General features: G+C 52.9%; 1 long non-coding RNA gene across 1 annotated transcript; it reads left to right on the forward strand.

Moving 5' to 3' along the window:
• Positions 1-3,171: 3,171 nt before the first annotated feature.
• LOC142066851 (uncharacterized) lies at positions 3,172-6,731 on the forward strand. Its single transcript, XR_012663817.1, has 4 exons — positions 3,172-3,277; positions 3,522-3,636; positions 3,727-3,830; positions 6,329-6,731. It is a non-coding gene; the product is annotated as an uncharacterized LOC142066851 (long non-coding RNA).
• The last annotated feature ends 12,577 nt before the right edge of the window (positions 6,732-19,308 follow it).

Below are 19,308 nucleotides of genomic sequence, written 5' to 3' on the forward strand. Positions count from 1 at the left end.
ACTTGTTTCTTCATGTGTCTCTGTCTGCCTCCCAGTGCCTGATCTTTAATTCCTCCTTCCCTGTAGGCCGCTGTTCCTTTTTTTCCATTCTGCATTGTGTTCTCTTTGGTCTCCTGTTCTTATTCATCGATTCCCTCCTCGCTGCCCTGTGGCTTGTCCCCATTTTATTGTTGCCTCTCTCTCCCTCTCTCTGGCGTCTTGCCCCTGTTTTTAAAATTCCTCCCTCTCTTCTCTCTTCCCTGTTGGCTGTGTGATCTTCAGCCTTTCTCCACCTCTTTCTGCCCAGCTCTCTGTGTCTACTCATTAATTCTTCCCTCTCTGCCCTGTAGCCTGTAGCTTTTGTCCTTTCTCCATCTTGCTGTCTCTGGCTTCCCCATGACCCTATTTTAGAATTGTTTCTCTTCTCTCTGTACACATTGCGATTCCTTTTGCTCTCCATCTCCATTTTTTTTTTTTCGGCTCCCTGTCCCTAATTGTTAATTCTCTCCCTGCTCATGCTCTGTACCACGTAGCCCCATGGTTTGTTTTGTGGTGTTCCCTTCCTGGCCCCTTCCCTCCGTCGTTGGCTGTCTCGGCTCCCTGTCCCTGCGGCTTCATTCTTCCCTTTCTGCCCTGTTCTTGTCGCTTATCTTGTCTGTCTCCATCTCACTCGGTCCAGCTTCCTGCCCCTATTCTTCTTTCCTCCCTCGCTGTCGTGCTGCCTGCCCCAGGTTCTTTGTGCGTCTCCAGCCTGCTCTTCATCCTTCTTTGTTGGTGTGTGTCCTGCTCTTCCCTCTCTCTGCTGCTTTTATCTCCACCTCCGTCAGGCTCCCTGTCCTTCTCTGGCTGTCCTGTTCCCTGCCTCGTGCCTTCTCACTACACACACACACGCCCCCCCCGCCCCCGTCCAGCCGGATGCTGCTCTTCTCTCCTCCTACTGTCCCGTGCCCTGCTCCTCATCTTTGGTGGCCTCCTCCTCTGCCCAGCAGCCCGTCGCCCCAGGAGCCAGGCGACGGATGGTCCGTTCCCTGCCAAACCAGGACAAGTGTGTGCTGTGGCTTAGCCCCAGCTGGCAACTCTGCACCAGGGAGTTGCTTGCTCACTCCACCCTCAGTGGGCTGGGGGAGAGAGCTGGAAGGGTAAAAGTGAGAAAAATCATGGGTTGAGATCAAGACTGTTTAATAGGTAAAGCAAAAGCTGTGCGTGGAAGCAAAGCAAGGAATTAATTCACTCCTCCTTTTCGGCGGGCAGGTGTTGAGCCACCTCTGGGAAAGCAGGGCTCTGTCATGTGTAATGGTTACTTATGGAGAGAAATGCCGTAGCCCCCGCCCCCCCCCCCCCCCAAGGACTCCCCCTTCTTCCCCCAGCTGCGTGTGCTGAGCATGATGTCAAATGGTATGGAATATCCCTTTGGTCAGTTAGCTGGGAAAGCTTTCCCAGCTGTGTCCTCTCCCAGCCTACTTGCTGGTGGGGCACTGAGAGAACCAGAAGAGGCCCTGACTGTGGAAGCAGTGCTCAGCAAGAACCAAAACATCTCTACATTATTAACGTTGTTTTGAGCATAAATCCAAAACTTATCCCTTCCTAGCTACTGTGGAGAAAATGAGCACTATCCTAGCAAAACCAGCTCCGTGCGGCTGTGGCAACGGCGGCTGAGGTGGCCTTGGGGCAGGGTGAGCGTTGGGGACCCTGAGCCACGAATCGCTCCTGGGACTTTTTACGTGTGCGCCTGCACAAACACCTGCCCTCTCCTTTGCCCTCAGGGCTGCGTTTTTGCTCCCTTTGCGTGGGGAAGGGGCTGTGATGGAGCCCAGGGGAGGAGGTGGTGCACTGTGGGGGTGAGGGGAGGGGGCCTTGTGTTGCTGCTGTGCCTCAGCTGTGGGTGGGGGCTGGAGAAGCCCCAGGTGCGGGCGGTGGGGCTGATGGTGCTGGCTCCTCCCTGGAAAAGGGGTGGTGCCCTGCTCCGGGGGGCCAGTGAGAGCCGAGGGTGGAGCGGAGCTGTGGCCGAGCGTCAGCGGGCTGCGACTGTAGCGAGGGAGAAGGTGAGTGGGAGCTGGGTGGTGGACCGCTGGGTCCCCGGTCAAGCCCCGAGGAGGGCTGCAGCGGGGCAGCGCCGGGTCGGAGCGGGCGGTGGGGAGAGCGAGGCTGTGCTGAGGGCTCGGTGGGGCTTCCGGGTGCATCGGCGGGAGGGACGGTGCCCCGCAGGGTCAGAGCGGGGAAGGCGGGCTCGCGGCGTGCCGGGAGCTGTGGTGGTGTGGCTGTGGGCTGGCCGTGCGGCCGTGTTGTGTCGCAGAGCATGCCGGGAGGTGTAGTCCCTGCGGCGCGCGGCTGCTGGGCGGCCGTGTTGTGGCGCAGAGCATGCCGGGAGGTGTAGTCCCTGCGGCGCGCGGCTGCCGGGCGGCCGTGTTGTGGCGCAGAGCTTGCCGGGAGGTGTAGTCCTTGCTGCGCGCGGCTGCCGGGCGGCCGTGTTGTGGCGCAGAGCATGCCGGGAGGTGTAGTCCTGGCGCAGTGGCTGCTGGCCCTGTCACGTGGTTCGCCGGGGCGTGGCGGGAGGCGCGGTCTTCCGGCGCTCGGGTGCCGGGCGGCCGTGCCGCGTACGGCAGGCGAGGTGTATTTTTGGGGTCGGATTCGTGTTGATTTCTGGCGGCTTCCAGGTGCGGCCGTTCCCCAAGAAGCGGTGAGTTCCCGGGAGCTGACAGAAGGGAAGAGGAAAAGGAGGAGGACGATGACCTTTTCCCCCTGCCCAGGGCGCAGATGATGGCTGCCTCCCCGGCTCACCGGAGCTCCTGCTCAGCCTCCCCTGGCCCCCCCTTGCCCCGTGCGCCTGCCCCCAGCCCCGGCACCTCCCCTGAAGCGTGCTGCGTAGCCCTAGGCCGCCCCCAGGCCCTGTCGTGAAGGCAGCGAGCCGGCCCTCAAGTGCACTGGATTCCCCCTCGGCGCAGGGGCCCGTAGCAGTAGCGCGGGGAAGGAGCGGTGTGTCCAGAAGCCCCTGCGGAAGGAGAGGCTTTGGTCTGGGTCGATCTGCGGTAATAACGGTTGCTGTTTCCTCTTTCCCTCTCCAGAGGCTGTGCTCAGGATGGGGTTGTCTCTTTCCTGTTCGTCTCTTCCTCTCTCTATTCCTTTGCACTGGTCCCTCTCCCTATTGTTTATTGTTTTGCTTCTCTGAACCTTTTTTTTATTCCCAGCGTTTTCCCGTGACAGGAGCGGCGAAGAAGGGAGCGGAGCATCGGGGTATCCATGGAGAGAGCATTGGGCGTTCTCCTGTCTTTGTGGGGCTGACGCTGAGGAATTGTGGCACGTGGGTCAATAGCATGAATATATATATTTTGTGGGTGCACAAATCCTTTTTAGAGTGTCAGAGGGTAAGGGTTTTGTTCTGTGCAGTGTAAACATTGTTCTGTTTGGTGTATTTGTCGAAGACGAGAGTTTAGTGGGGGAGGAAGTCAGCTCTCTAGCTGGTTTGAGGTGGGCTATACGTGTTTGTCAGTCATCTCTCACCTGCCAGATGTTTTGAACTAGTTTTATCTGGTTTTCCTAGGGAGTCCCAAAGGGGTTTGGGGCTCCCCGGTGGCGGGTGCTGTGGCCACAAGAGAAAGCAGGGTCACAGAGTGCTTCATTTACGGGGCTGGCCTCGGCCATCTCCTGCACAAAGTTGTGGTATGTAGTGATCGGGATTCGATTTCCTGAAGAAGGAGAGGGTGATGGAGCTCATTATAAGAGCATAATCATTTTCTCTTCCTTTGGCAGTACGGGCACCCGAGGGCCAGCCTGCTTTTGAGGAACAGCATGAGGATGTCTGTGTTGACACTCAGCAGTGGAAGGAAGCTTCTTTTGGAGGCCAAGAAGATGAAGTGGACTGCTTATTTGTTGTGTTTGATTTTTATTGCGGGGATGGGGAGGGGTGGGACATGGAAAACGCGGTCCCGGGCAGGGGAGGTGTCTATGACGTGGGAGGCCGTGAGAGGGATCATGGACACTGCTGGACAGGCGTTAGAACCCGTTGCACAGGTTGGACGGACCCGGCAGAACCACTGCACCATCTTAAGTAATGCCTGCTCACGTACTGAGATTTTAGTAGTTGCCCCCGCATCAGCTTTGGCTTTTCCTCGTCGAGCTTGTATTTTGGCAAGAAGCGTCTCTCGTTAAGTGTTTGGGTCTAAGGGGTGTCCACGAGGCTACGTGGTGCCCATCCCCATGAGATTTTGTGACCATCAAGTGATATTCAGCATCCATCTTATGCCCGTCTCCTGTAACTACTCTGCAGTTTTCGCTTGAGGCTTGATAGCGCAGCGTTAGCTGAGGGTGGCATTTCCCCCGCTGGCCCCTTCACGCCGACGGCGTTTCCCCTGCCGGCCGCTGTCCGTTCCCTGTAACCGTGACTCTTGTCCTGGCAGAACCTTTGCCAAAGCCACCTTTGTGCTCCACAGCACAAAGCAGTCTGTTTTCTGTCTCGAGTATGTTTCTTTTCGGTATCGGATACCCCAAAGCTGTGTACCGTTGGCTCAGGTCTCTCCTTGAGCTTCTGCGAGAAGAGAGAGCCTTCATCTGTTTTTATCGATGCGTCTCCTGGGGTGTTTTTTTGTTGTCCTTTACAATTTAGTTTTGTCCCAGCTATTGAGGTGTTAATTTAGCTGCTTCGTACGGTTCCCGATACACTTGTGTATTTCAACATTTCTTTTCATGTTTTTTGTCCTTTGAGACTGATCCAGTTCTGTTAAGGGACTGAGCGAGAGAGCGCGTTGAGGTGACTCCGAATGGTTGATGGTTTTACAGTAAATGATTTACTTTATAACCAGAGATATTTTTTGAGAAGGGATTCTAAAAAAATATCATTCTGCTTTGCCATTCCGCTGGCATAGATGAGCCCCAGCCTTTTTTCAGGAGGCTCATTCTGCTCCTGGGCTTCTCTGGTACTGTTCCTTGAGTTGGTTGCAGGTTTTGAGCTGTCTAAGCTCTTTGGGTAGGTGTGCTTTGACATTTAGAGAGGGGGAGGTTTCTGGCTGAGGTAAGAGATTAAGGAGCAGTCAAAGTTGAGCAGCAGATATATATTAGAAAGTACACTTGTACGAGCTTTTGTTTTTCCCTTGGGTCAGTAAGTTTGTGTTGGGTGTTCAGGGGTAGCAAGATGGTCTAATAGTTTGTTTTGGATTATTTGGTTTTGTGGGGGTGTTATGGTTTTGTCTGGGTTATTTTGTTTGTGGTTTGTTTTTTTTGTGTGGTAGGTTTTTTTTGTTTGGTTGTTTTGTTTTCCAGGAATTTTATGACTTGACCAAAGGTAGCTTATATTTTTTCCACCGGTTTTGCCTGTGCAAGTTGTTGACGTTATCTCTCAATAGGACTGATGGCGAGATGCTGCGGTAGGGGTTAGGGTGAGCGTGTTGTACGCGTCTGTATATGGAGCTCTAGCCTTCCTTCAGAAAGCAGCAGGGACGTAACGCATAGTGTGTGTCGGGTTACGGAACTGCTCGTCGCCTTTCCCGATCGCCCGCAGAGTACCACGTTGTCCCGAGAACCTTTGCAGCTTGCGGCAGGTCCCTTGTAGATTATAAGCATCAGGGCTTCCGTTATTTTGTGGGCCTGTAGAGAGCACGGAGTCTGCGGGAAGCCGGAAGGTGGGAGGTGCTCGCAGAACGCGGGGCAGAGGTGGGAAGGGCAGCTCCTGAGGAGCGGCTGACAGAGGGGCTTTAGGGGTGCAAATACAGGGCAGGAGCTGTCGGGAGGGAGTGAGGTTCCTTCCCTGACAGTTCAGGAGGAGAGGAGGGGTTTTTGAAGTCTTGGTACCGGGGGATGGTTGGGAAAGGGGTGTTTTAGTGTTAGCTAATGGTCGCGTTCTGTGTGCAAGCAGCCTCCGGTAGCCCAGTCTCCTTCCCCGTATGTGTCAGCACGGCCACTCGAGCGTGCTGTCTGCCGAGAGGTTCTCCACGCAGCTGTTCATGGAGTCGCTCAGGAGCGAGTTACCTACAAAGGGAGAGTGTGTCACTACACCAGCCACACCCGTTTGCTTCCCGTACTGCTTTTGGCGTTTGCCCTATCGGTGTCCGCCTGTGCTTGAGTCATCTGACACGAACTGTAATTTTTGTGTGTTGCGTGGTTTGACTTTTTCTTGCAGTTTAAGTAACAGGTCTAGGGTTAAGCAGGACAATTGAGCGAGGCGTGACGGCAAAGGCGAGCAGATGGCGTCGTGTGCTGTGACGGGGCAGGCTGTGTGGTCACTCGTCTGGGATTTCTGCCTTTGGGGTCTCTGTGTTGCCGAACAAGTCAGTCAAAAGGATTTGTTTGTTTTGCGTGGTGAGCTCTTGCTTTTGGAAAGCAGTGTCTAATATCTGTGTGCCTCTCTGTATTTCCCCAGAAGTGGGCCTGGCATTGAAGGTGACGGTTCCCCAGCCATTGGGGACGGACCGAGTATGCGAGCAGGCACCTGACGTGGCCACTGACCCGGGAGGCACGGATTGGGAGGTGAGCGGAGCCGTGTTGGCATGGCAGGGGAAAGGATGAGTCTGGAATGTGGCTGTTGGTGGAGATGTATGGCAGGGAGCCGGACACGGGAGGGAGGGGGCGAATAGAGCATCGTGAGAAGGTAGGTCAGCACGTGACAACGGAGGGGTCGTGCAGTGCGAGCACCTATGTGACTAGTTAATGAAGGGACTCACAAAACTATATGCAAAGCGGGATGTCTGCCCCGAGCTTATCGGGCAAGGTGAGCGATGAACAGGAAACCGTAGCAGCGGTTATTTTTGGGGTGTGGAATTGTTTGTGAGTGGGCGGCTGCTTCCAGGCGCAGGGGTCGCCTTGTCTCTCTGGTTCTCTAGGCACCGTAGGTGGCAGCGGCCACGACATCCAGCCTCATTAGAGCGTGGGGGAGCGGAAGTTCACGGCGCTTCCGAGGAGGCTGTTGTTGCGGAAGTGGCCAGTGTTGAGTGGTGCGATGCTGAGTGATGGCACCGCACGTTTGGAGATGAAGAGTATCTGTGTGACCGCAGCCCCATCCTATGTAGCCTGTGTGTCCTTTTTAAAGGATGGCTTTTGAGCCCCCAGATTTGGAAGGGAAGCTGAGGGGCCGATGCGGTCTTTGTGCAGGTGGCCGGTCGGTTGGGGGAAGCGCAGGTGGGGCAGGCAGGGGTTGTAAAATCAGTGGAGGGTACCGTTCAGAGACCGGACACGTTTGGGCCGAGAGAGGTTGTGGTGTCCTTTCTGCAAAAGAGAAGCATCTGCCAGGCAGGGGAGTTCTGCCTGTGCTTGTGTTGTTGTGTGGATTTTGTAGTCTGTCTTTGTTCCTTACTGTACTCGGGTCTCGATGTGTCTGTTATTCTCTGTGCTGAGCAGGCACCTAGGTAGCAATATTGAGGGTTTTGCAAGCCCTGGCTCATCGGCATAATGGTAACAGAGAGCTTCCTCTCTCGCATTTTAAGTCTACTGCATAGATTTGTCTTGTGTCTTTAATATTTGACCTTTACAGAAGGTCATCTTTTTGCGGTGGTGGTTAAGGCGGCCTCAGTACTGCTGCTGAAGAGCAGTCTGAATACCCGGAGCCCTTTTCTGGGACCTGTTCCCTGCACCTGAACGTTCTGAGGTCTTTAAGGGTAGCTTGTCGCTCGTGCATCGTCCTAGTTGTGGGTATATGGTTTTATCGCAAGTGATGATGGTACGTGACTTCTCTGCGGATGCTATAGCTTCTTCCTCGCTGCCGTATAGATCTTCTTGCCCGGTGGCATCTCTGGGCCGGAAGTCCGTCGTCTTGGTGAGAATTTTCTTAGGTGCCTCGATCATGTCACTTGTAGTATTTGTGAGCAGTGTCAGTCTGTGCACGTCGATGCCTGTGTCAGAGCTGCTCCGCCTGAGGGTGTAGCAATGGTAGAGCGGGGGAAAGAATAGCAATAAGAGTATATGGTTAATGTTACTGTTTTGGCAACGCCCGTACAACCCTCATCGGAGCGAGTGGCTGTTGGCAGCGGGCGAGGACGGTAATTTCCGGGGCGTTTTGTGGGTGCCGAGGGGATGACCGTAGCTGTCTGGGAGAGGCAGCTAGAGTGCTAGCTGAGCAGAGGGCACCTCTCAGCTGTTCAAGCTTGTACGTGCGTGGGGCTTAACATTTGATTGAAGGTATTTCCTTTAATGGCATGCAGTAGTTGGGCTCTAGATGGTATTCCTATGTGGAAGCAAGACCTGTGGAATGGTTAAGCTGTTGCTGTGCGTCCAGGTGACTTGTTCTATCATGCTGTTCTTGCAGAGGATGAAGATGGAGCTGTGCAGGGTGATAGAGCAGAGCTGAGTAGAGCACACTAAGGTGGCGGGTCTGTGTGCAGGATTAAAGGGAAGATGCGACTGAAGGCTATTTGAGGAGCATTTCAGGCGAGCTGGGTCGCAGTGAGGAGGCGCATGGGGCTGGTGACTTTGTTCTCTTTGCTCTTAGGAGCACAGCGCTATCCCTAGGGGCTGGCAAGGCTCTAATTGTGGGGCTGGCGCCCATCGGGTGCTTCTTTTTTTGCGTTACAGTTTAAAGTGTGGATCGCTCTGTTTGAGGAGTTTCTGGGCAGTTGTGGTCTGTGGCGTCGTTCCCAGATGCGTGAACAGCTCTGCTCTGTTGCTGTCCATTTTCAGGGAGCGTGATTTCTTTCCTGCATCCTTACATTCTTAGGTCTTGTAGCCGGGCTTCTTGTGCCTCTTCCCTCTCAGTTTTGAGAGGAACTTCTTGTCACGGGCCCTGATGCTCTTCTAATCTTTTTGGATCTCGTTAGGGCCTCCTTGCATCCCTGTCAGGGTTCTGCAGGTCTTGTTGCTGGACGAGCTCTTCCGTCCAGTTGTCTCTGTGTTTGCCGAGAGCGTTCTCTCGTCTCGGAGGCGCGCAGTTTGTAGTGTTTCTCATAGCGTTGGTGTGTGCGTTTTGTGAGTTTGGCTCGAGGCCGCCTTGCTGGCCGTGTAGAGTCGGGTGATGTAGGGGAATAGACAGGGATCGGCGACCGGAAGATCACGGGATGTGACGGAAAGATAGACTCCTCCCCATAGGAGTGGCAGGAACAGGAAGCTCAAGAGCTATATAAGCGTGTGACGCAGCTAAATAAACGGACATTTTGTATCCATTGTATTGATGTCTGTGCATCACTGTCCCCAGGGTGGGTAGAGCCCTGTGTCCCGGAGATATGCGGCCCAAGATAAGTTCTCCCGTAGAAGCGTACAGCTACAAGTGGTGACCCCGACATGATCGGCGGGGCGGCTTGGAAAGTTCGCCGGGGGAAAAGATAGCTTGGGGCACGCAGGGGCGGGACGGGGAGCCGCAGGTCGGCGGGCGCGCCATGGAATCAGTCGTAAAGGTACTGAAGGGATTGGGGAAGGAATATGGTACTTCGATATCGAAGGCGCCTACCTCAAAGGCCATCCAATGGATGATTACGCAGGGGCTCATACGAAGTCCCGCAGACATAGTTAAAAGATAATTGGGTGAGAATTAAAGAGGAGTTAGCCGAAAGGGCTATGATGGGAAAAACCCAGTACATACAGCTCTGGGGAAAGATACACCGATTACTATTGAAAGCTCGGGATGATCAGGAGACGTGGCGGCAGGCGTGGTGGTGCCTGCACGGTGCTACAGGCGACAGTAGCCCGGAAAGAGACCCAGGAGGGGCAGTGGGGATGCAGACAGGGGCAAGCATCGCGGGGATGGGAAAGAAGGGGAGAGTTCGGACTGAGTAGCCTGGCCAGCGACTCAGTCTGAGGCTCCCAAGGAGGTGGATCGGGAAGCGGCGGTGTTCCCTGTTGAGCCAGTAGGACCCTTGGAATGCCCCCCCCCGCATACCCCTGGGATGATTTGGCACAGGCGCGGGTGCCTGCGCGTGAGGAGGGTGATGTGGCAGTGGACGCAGCGGGAGTGACGGAGCAGAAGGAGAAAGATGACCAGCGCCGGAAGCAGCGCCAGCAGCGGCACCGCCCTCTGCCCGACCCTCGAGACTGGCTCCCGGGGCAACCCTTGAGATGGGAGTCGGATGAGGAGGGGGGTTGGGGTGCCTGTCGGGGAGGACAGGGGGGGTATAGGACAAACTCAAGTAGCAGCGAATCAGAAATTGGGGGAGAAACCGATGCCCACATGTGGGAAGAGGGAGCAGCTTGCCTGCAGCGCGCAAAAAAGAGGCATAAGGCAGCAGGGACTCGGAGGACCAGTCAGAGTGAGGGAGGGGAGGGACCGCCAAAAGGGGAGGTCCGGAGCGCTGCAGCTCTGGAGGGGTCCGTGGAGGATGTGCTGCGGCAGCTGCAGCAGGTTATGCGCGCACTAGGGGAAGTAACTCGGCGGCAGACAGGACTCTTAACGAAGGGGGCGCCCCAGCGGCAGTCAGTCGAGTTACCTAACTGGCGGCTGATAGCCAGAGATTGTAGCCTCGATGGAGTAAGGATAGAGATGCCCGGGATCTTCCCTGTCCGACTAGCTCCAGGAGGAGGGGTGGAGTGGATGCCGATAGATGCCAAGCTAGTGCGAAGTTTATGGCGAGAAATTAGAGAAAAGGGGCTGAAAGACGAAGGAGTAGGATTGCTGCCGGACGCTGCGCATGCAGCGCCGTTGACCCCCTCTGATGCTAAGCAGTTGGCGAAAGCAATATTGGCTCCCACAATGTACATACTTTGGAAGGAGGCAATGCACAGTGCCTGCCATGCCCTCGTACAGCAAGCGGTGGCAGTTCCGGGCCACCCGCTGAGAGGGACCACCCTTGACCGGCTCACTGGCAGAAGTCAAGGACTGGAAACCCCGCAGTTGCAAACAGCAGAATTAAGGGGCAGGGAGCTGCAAGCAGTAACGGAGAGTTCCCGCAGAGCGTATAGCGAAGTGGGCAGGTATGAGAAAAAAGCAGAACCTTGAAAAAAGATACAGCAAGGACTAGCAGAGCCATTTACAACGTTTTGTGACAGGTTGCAGAAGGTTATTATAGAATCAGAATTGCTACCAGCAGCCAAGGAGGCAGTCCTTATGGATTGCCTCCGAAATCAAGCAAATCCGCAAACACAAGATATCCTCCGCACCCTGGCGGTAGGGGCGCCGTTGGGTCAAACCATTAGGCATGTCTTACGCCAGGAGGCGTTGAATCAGCATGGCGGTGTGGGAGCGCACATCTGCCAGAACCCTGACTGTGGAAGCGAAGAAAGGGTGATGGTGCAAGTGGCCAGGGTGGGGCCGAGATGTCACTTGTGTGGGCGGCAAGGGCACTTTAAAGCTGGGTGCCCGCTAGCAGAAAGGGGAGGACGTAATGGAGGAGGAGCGCACCCAGTAGGGAGGTGCTGGGTGTGTGGGAAGCCAGGACACCTGGCAAGAGATTGTCCAACTACAAAGCTGGGAAACGGCCAAAGGAGGGCGAAGCGAGGGGGATTCGCGCCTCCTGTGAGTCAAATGGCCCTCATCATGGTGCCAGCGCCAGGAGCTTGGCCCACCATAGCGGGCCAAGGGGGAGTGAAACTTCAGGCAGGGGAGCAGAACCAGCAAGATTTGCAGGTTACAGCCCCCGCGTGGCCTTGGTCATAGGCTGTGATGAGAGACCCATGGCAGCGGTGATGATTACCCCGCAAGAGCCGAGTTGCCCGGCACGGATATGCCTGGGAATGTTAGTGGATACCAGGGCAGATGTCACAGTGATGCCACTCGAACGGTGGCCGCCAACTTGGCCCCTTGCCATGGGAAAACATATAATAGGGGTAGGAGGAGAACAACAGACGAGAACTAGTATTTGCCCTGTGAAACTCGAAGTCATGGACGAGGCAGGGAAGCTCCTCGCGGCCGTAGTGACCATACTAGTAGCAGATCGGGTAGCAAGCCCCTTGTTAGGGCGAGACGCCCTTGCCCAGATGGGGATCGGGTTGAAAAATTTAGCATAAGGGCCACTGCCTCAGAGGGGTTTCATCACCACAAGTTAGTGTGGAAAACCGAACAGCCCATCTGGGTGGAGCAGTGGCCCCTGACAACAGAGAAAACAGGCTGTAAGAGCTATAGTAAAACGAGAGCACAAAGCAGGGCACCTAGAGCCCTCGATGAGCCCGTGGAACACCCCTATATTTGCTATAAAAAAGAAAGATAAAAACCAATGGAGGATGCTGCATGACCTTAGAGCAGTAAATCAGCAAATGGAGGACATGGGGCCTCTCCAACCTGGCCTGCCAGATCTGAGTGCTGTCCCGAAAGGATGGCGAGTCATTGTTTTAGATATCAAAGACTGCTTCTTCAGCATTCCGCTACATCCAGATGATAGAAAGAGATTTGCCTTTACTCTGCCTGCGGTGAACCGCGCAGAACCAGGTAGTAGATGGCAGTGGACAGTACTTCCGCAGGGGATGAAAAATTCTCCAGCGATCTGCCAGAGGTATGTGGCTTCTGCATTGCAGCAAGTAAGGCAACAGTATCAGGAGAGAATCTACATGATCCACTACATGGATGACGTCCTCATAGCTGCGCCCACGGAGGCGTTGTGTGAACAAGTCTTTTCAGACACCCAAAGGGGCCTTGCGGGACAGGGCCTCAAGGTAGCTGAGGCAAAGGTACAGTGAGGACCAGTGTGTGGATTTCTGGGTGCTAGAATACAAGGGGATTCCATACAAGCTCAGCCTATTAAACTTACACCTAGGGTTAAAAATTTACACGATGTACAGAAGCTGGTAGGAGCACTGCAGTGGTTGCGGACATTCGTGCGCGTCACCGGTGAGGAGATGCAACCTTTCTATGCGTTGCTGAAAGGGATCGACCCATGGGAGCCCAGGAGTTTAGACCCTGAGACAGTCCAGCAGTTGCAGATGATAGAACGTCGAATGCAAAAGGAAGGAGTATGGCGGTGGGACCCCCAGGAGGAATTAATTGCAGGTTGGATTCTGACCGCCGGTGGAGGATTAGGATTGCTATATCAAATACGGGCGGGGGAAGAAAAACCACTGCAATGGGTATATCAGAAGGTTCCCAAGGATGCGTTCTCCAGAAAAGTCAAGGTAGCGGAGGGAATGATTTGGCGTCTGCGATGGGAAAGCAAGGGAATCTTTGGGAAGGAGCCAGATAAGCTGACAGTGCCGTGGAATGGGGAGAAATGGCGGAAGGTGGTAGAGAGTGAAGAGGATATACAATTGGCAGTATACTCATACCCAGGGAAAATCGTCACAGGCACGGTACAGAGGTGGGCCGAGACAGCCAAAGTGGTGGATTTAAGTGTGGATAGTAGAGTTTTGGATACCCCTCACCCAGGACCAACATATTTCACAGACGCTTCCTCGAAGATGAACAGAGCGGCAGTAGTGTGGAAACAAGAGAATAGTTGGATGCGCCAGACGTATGAGGAGCAGGGTAAAAGTGTGCAGTGGCTGGAGGCGAAAGCGCTAGAGGTGGCCCTGCGAAAGGATATAGATCAGCATATAAATGTGTGCACAGACTCCTTATACGTGTATAAATTAGTCACGTCCATGAAACGAGAGGGTGTACCACACACGGAAATTGCCTTGATGCTAGAGGTTGCTTTATCGCAGCGAGGAGTAACTGTGACAGTAATTCACATTCACAGTCATCAGATGGGGCCTGGACCACTGATTGAGGGGAATCGCATGGCTGATGAGGCGGCCGCGGGAGTCTGGACATTGACGGAGGCAAAGAAACTGCATGAACAACTGCACCTCGGTGCTAAAGCCTTGGCAAAGGAGTGTGGCATCTCAATAAGAGCAGCAAGAGAAGTAGTAGCCACCTGTCCTTACTGTCAGCACTCGCCATTGTGGGAGGCAGGAGTAAACCCTCGACTGGAAGCAAATGCTATCTGGCAGACTGACTTTACTGAATGTCCACAGTTGGCCCCCGGACGGCACCTGGCAATTACAATTGATACATATAGTGGAGTCATCATGGCTACTCAACATCGGAGGCAGACCGCAACGCATTTGCCTGCGCATTGGACCACGGTAATGGCGTGGCTTGGAAAGCCTACCGAGATAAAAACAGATAATGGACCATGCTTTCGGGCTCGAAGTACCCAAGAATGGTGTAAAGCTTGGAATATTGTATTAAAACACGGCATTGCTTACAATAGCACAGGGCAGGCAATAGTAGAACGCGCTCATCGCACCTTGAAAGCAAAAATAATACAGCTTGGGGAGGGGGAGGAGTATAAGGGAGCTATACCCATACCAGCTCAGCAAACTATTTTAATGCGTGCATTATATTCGCTTAATCATTTTATACGCGGGCAGGAGCAAGTTACAGCAGTGGAGAAGCACTTTGGCAAAGCTCAAGCAGGCGAGCGCTATCCGCAGGTACGAGTAAGGTTCCCGGGCAGTGAGCAATGGGAGAGAGGATGGAGACTGAGATGCCTGGGGAGGGGCTACGCCACGGTTGAGAATGAAGGGCGCATAGAGTGGGTGCCTGCAAAGTGTGTGAAAGCAGAACTGTGCAAGGATGTACAATGAATAATCCCTTTCTGAGTTGTCTCTTTGCAGGGTCTGCTGACATGGATCCTCATGCTAGCCGTACCATTGGGAAAAGAAATGAGCTGCTTGACAAGATCGCAAGCAATATTGCAACGAGAGCGACACTGGGAAAGGGCGGCAAAAGAGAGATATGAACTGGGATTAGATAGTAATAATTGGGGGGGATCTTGTTGTGTGTAATAACCATGGTTACTTGTGGGCTGCCATTGTTATGCTGTGTTATAAGACAAATCAAAGAGCGCCTGCGAGAGTTACATGAATATAGACCTGACCGCAATATGTATCCGCTTACGCAAGTAGCTTTGTAGAATTTTTAGTAGCATGGGGAGGTGGAGATGTAGGGGAATAGACAGGGATCGGCGACCGGAAGATCACGGGATGTGACGGAAAGATAGACTCCTCCCTGTAGGAGTGGCAGGAACAGGAAGCTCAAGAGCTATATAAGTGTGTGACGCAGCTAAATAAACGGACATTTTGTATCCATTGTATTGATGTCTGTGCATCACTGTCCCCAGGGTGGGTAGAGCCCTGTGTCCCGGAGATATGCGGCCCAAGATAAGTTCTCCCGTAGAAGTGTACAGCTACAGGGTAGGTGGCACAGCGATGAGAGGTTAGGGTTCATCTGTTGCTGTGCCAAGGCTGTTGGGGGAAAGGTGGTACCGTCATCTCAGATTGAGTGGCCCTCCTCAGCGGACGAGGACTGTTTTGTGGGCTCGGAGGCCGTGACCGTGGCTATCTGGGAGAGGCAGCTAGAGTTCAGCTGAGCAGATTACCTCTGCAGGGTGTTCAAGCTTGTACGTGCGTAGGGCTTCATGTTTGATGTCGTATGTTTGTTTTAATGGCAGGTTATAGTCGGTGTTCAGGAACAGTTAAGGTACTGCTGTGCAACCAGGCGACTTGTTTGGTATTGGTTTTGGAGATGCCAAGGGACGAGTCGTGCAGGGCGACGGAGGGGAACTGAGGGGACCGATGTAAGCGGGTGAGTTGGTGCGTGGCGTATATAGAGGGAAGATGTGACCGATGCCTCTGTGACTCCGTTGCTCCTTGCATTTGTCTTTTGTTTTGGTTTTGAAGTAGCGTAGCAATGAGCAAAGGAGGCAAGTCGAGCAAGGCGAGTGGTGATTGGTGGGCTGAAGTAGCAGCTCTTTTCTGAGGTGTTGTGTTGCTGGGGAAGTTATAAGCAACGCGTGTCGTTTGGGTGTTACGGACGGCGGGCGAGGTGCCATGTTCAGCTGCAAGTGACGTAGGCCGGGTGGGAGGCTGTCGAGGGAAAGGGGTGCGAGACGGGGATCGGTGCGGGCAGGCTGTGGCATCGGGCAGCATCTCAGGAGGTGCCTTTTCGCTTGGCTTTTTGCAGGTGCCGCTGGCAGGCTCGGAGTGCTGCTGCCGCACGCCTATGAGAGGTCTGAGAAGGTGGGGCAGCGGCCAGCATCTAAGACGAGAGAATGCCGTGGTCCGTCGTCGAGCTCTTCAGTTTTGTAGGTAACACGTGGGCCGTCTTTGGAACGGCGTATGAGCATTAGAAGTGAGCTGGGTAGTAATGAGGAAGTCACGGGGCGGTGATTTCTCACGAGCGTAACGGTAGTTTACTGTGTGTTGATACATTTGGTGCCACAAGCGATGACGGAAGCGGGGTGTGATGCTGGAATCTGTGCAGAGCAGGTGAGCTGATGGGCATGTTCGTTTTGATGAGGGGGGTGCTCTGGAAGAGATCTGTGTTGACCCGTGTGATACTTATTGCTGGCCCTGGTGTGTTTTTTTTTTTTTTTTCTCACGTGATGAAGAGGCACCTGGCCACTGCGAGAATATCCTGGTTAGCTGGTGTGTTTCTTGTTGTGAAAGGATTCATAATCTGGCCCATCTGAAAGCCCCGCAGTGTGACTTTTGTTAGGAAGAGATTTTTTAAAATTGAGATATTTCTTATTCAGTGAGGTTGCATTCTATGAACTTGCCATCAGAGTGCATCTTAAGGACAATGTCTTTGTCAGTAGAACTCATCAGCACAAGACTTGCAAAGTATTGCTTTTTTTTAAGATAAAAAAATCAATGGTCCTTGTGCTGTGCTTGGATCTCCGCATACTCCAAAGGTTGATGGCATTGGTAGTGCTTGGGTTGTAACAGTCGAGATACCATAAAATGCGGTTCCCCTGCATGCTTCGGTACAGCCGAACGCATTAGCAGGTCTGCCGGTCCTTCTTGGTAGCCCCGTGTATTGCAACACTGGGGATTTGATTTGCGTGGTTTTTTGTTGTGGTATTTTTTTTCCCCCAAAAAAAGTAAAACTGTATCGGGGATCTCTTCACTCACCGATTCTTCTGTCATAAATGAAAGTTTGAAAAAAGCTAACAGCGTCTGATTTACGATGTGACTTGCGCTGTTTCAGCTGTAACTGCCAAGCAGATGTAGGGTACGATTTGTTAGGTGTACTTAAGCAGGTAGGTATTTGTTGTAAATATTTAATGAGGGGCGACTGAATGTTGTGGGGGGGTGTTTCCTGCCGGTATTTTGAGGGAGCGCTCTTAAGTATTTTATTTCAGTCTCGCTTTCGACGCGCGTTTCCCTGGCAGTTCAGCAGCATCTCTTGGGCGGGGCAGCTGGGCGGACGTCCCTCCCGACTCCGTAACACGCCAAAACCCCCCAGTCACGTTGCTGCTGTGTATTTTGGAGATAGATAATCTTATGGCGGGTGTGAACGGCTGTGTGAGTTAAATGAACGCAGAAGGAAAATGGAAAGCTTTTAGAGCCTAGACGCTCATATTGGATGTGCGTAAACACGCGCCCGCCTTCTCAGCACAAAGTGAATTACTGAGATTTATTCTTAATTTTTTACGTTACTCTTTCAAGTTTGACGCTTCACTTCAGGCTTCATGGAGCCAGGCAGCAAGACGTGCGGCGGCAGGGCGAGGGCTGTAGCTGCTGCGGTGGGTCTGTAAGCGGAGGTTCTGGTTACGGTACAACTTTGCCCCGCAGCCTCACGGGGTTATCTCCCCGCAGCGGTGCCGTAAGGAAGGGATGAGACGTTTTCCAGCACCAGCCAGAGCGTTCAGTGTTACGCGAAGGATCTGTTCAAAATGGTATCGGTTAGTCTTAATACCGTTTTCAAGTGTTCCAATCACTCTAGCTTTTAAAGGATGTGTTGTGTTTTGACGTGACCCGTTTGCCTGGAATCTTGCTGCGGCTCAATTTCCTTCCTACCCCTTATGCTGACTGAGCTCCTCCATTTTCTTCTGTGCTATTTTATTAACGTGCTGAAATATAGTTTGGGATTTCTGTTTTTCAGATGTCGTCTAAGTGTCTCGTGATGCTCAAGAGATGCCTGCCGGTCGTTAAGCGTGGTGAAGGTAAGGGGCCATCCCTCGGCCTGGAGGCTCCTGGCTCTGTCTCCAGCGGGTGCCCCGCAGGTGCGGCCGTGAGGGCTGCCCGGTGGGGAGAGTCGGGGCCCCCAGGGACCGGGGCTGTTCGTTGCCCCAGAGAGCCCGTCCTAGCGTGGGAACAGAGTGGGAGCATGGCCAAGCAGAGCCCGAGAGAGACATGACACTGTCCTCTGGCACGCTCCTGCTTTGCCGTGGGGCAGCCGCCAGCCTGCGGACAGGGGCTGGGGGGGCTGCCCCACCTTTTAGATATTAGCAGAGCTCCCCTTTTTTGGGGGGGGTGGGTGGGGTGGGTGTGTGTACCTTTGTAAATGACACTATTAATGAGCTGCAGGTTGGAATAGATTCCCTTGTTTAGTGCCCTTCTTGGGGGTGAATCACAGAATCTCAGGTTGGAAGGGACCTCAGGGATCACCTAGTCCAACCTTACTACAATAAAATAGGGGGAGTCCTGGGGGGGTGATGATGTCATGCGGGGCACCCCAGTGTCAATGGGGGAGCTGATAATGCATCAGAGGAGCAGGTCAGTGTGTGTGTGGGTCATCTAGGGGTTCCCCCCCCCAAAAAAGGGGGGTTGCAGCCCAAAAATGCCAGAAAACTCAGGGGGCTCTTAAGAAAAATATTTTAAGAAGCAAACGTGGGTGTGAGGCACTGAATTAGAGAAAACCTCCTATTTTATATAATTGAAAAGTATTATTACTTTATAGATGTATAAAGGGATTTTAGGATAGAAAGAATTCTACATTGAGATACAGGATTTTAAAATACAAAAGTAACTCGCCTGTCTACATATATTTAAAATAAAAAATAAAGGCGTTTAAAATGAAGAAAAAGGATTTATGAAGGAATTCAAAATAGAAGGAAGTCTGACTAGAGCGAGCATCTACACTTACTGTGTGTTACATAGTCTAAGTAGATGTCTAAATAGAGAAGTTGAAAAAGATTCAAGTGTCAGAAAAGTATAAGTAAGCAGATAGCTAGTCTAAATAGGTGTTCTATATATGTATTGATATGTAAGTCTAAACAGGTATGTGTAAATAGCTATTCTGTGTAAGTGTAAATAGTCTAAATAGATATGTGTAAAATATATGTATTCCATAAGCATATGGATGTGTAAGTAGACACATAAGTGTAAATGTCTATGCTATATAAGGTTTTTAAAATGCAAAGAAACCCTATTTATACGTAGGATTTATAAATTGGGCAACCCCCCTCAACTCCCCCCATCAATTGAAGATACAAATGCGCTTTCAAATGCTGCCCCTCTCGCCTTCTCCTTTTCCTATCCCAGTGTGGGCCTGATTCCCCCAAATGGGGATTTTCCCCTGTGGGGCCGCACATGCAGAGTGGGAGCTGCTGCCAGGGTACAAAAGAACCCCAAACCTTTTGAGTCTGGGTCTGCAGTGGTGGGGGGTGGGGGAACCAAAGCAAACAGAAAAAACTAACAAAAACCCAAACAGTTTTGGGGGAAAGAAAACTGGAAGAGTCAACTCCAGGTGGATTTGTGCAGCTGGAAAGCAAGAAAATGGCTGGG

Source organism: Phalacrocorax aristotelis, chromosome 20 (genome assembly GCF_949628215.1).
Source record: "Phalacrocorax aristotelis chromosome 20, bGulAri2.1, whole genome shotgun sequence".
NCBI classification, from domain to species: Eukaryota; Metazoa; Chordata; class Aves; order Suliformes; family Phalacrocoracidae; genus Phalacrocorax; species Phalacrocorax aristotelis.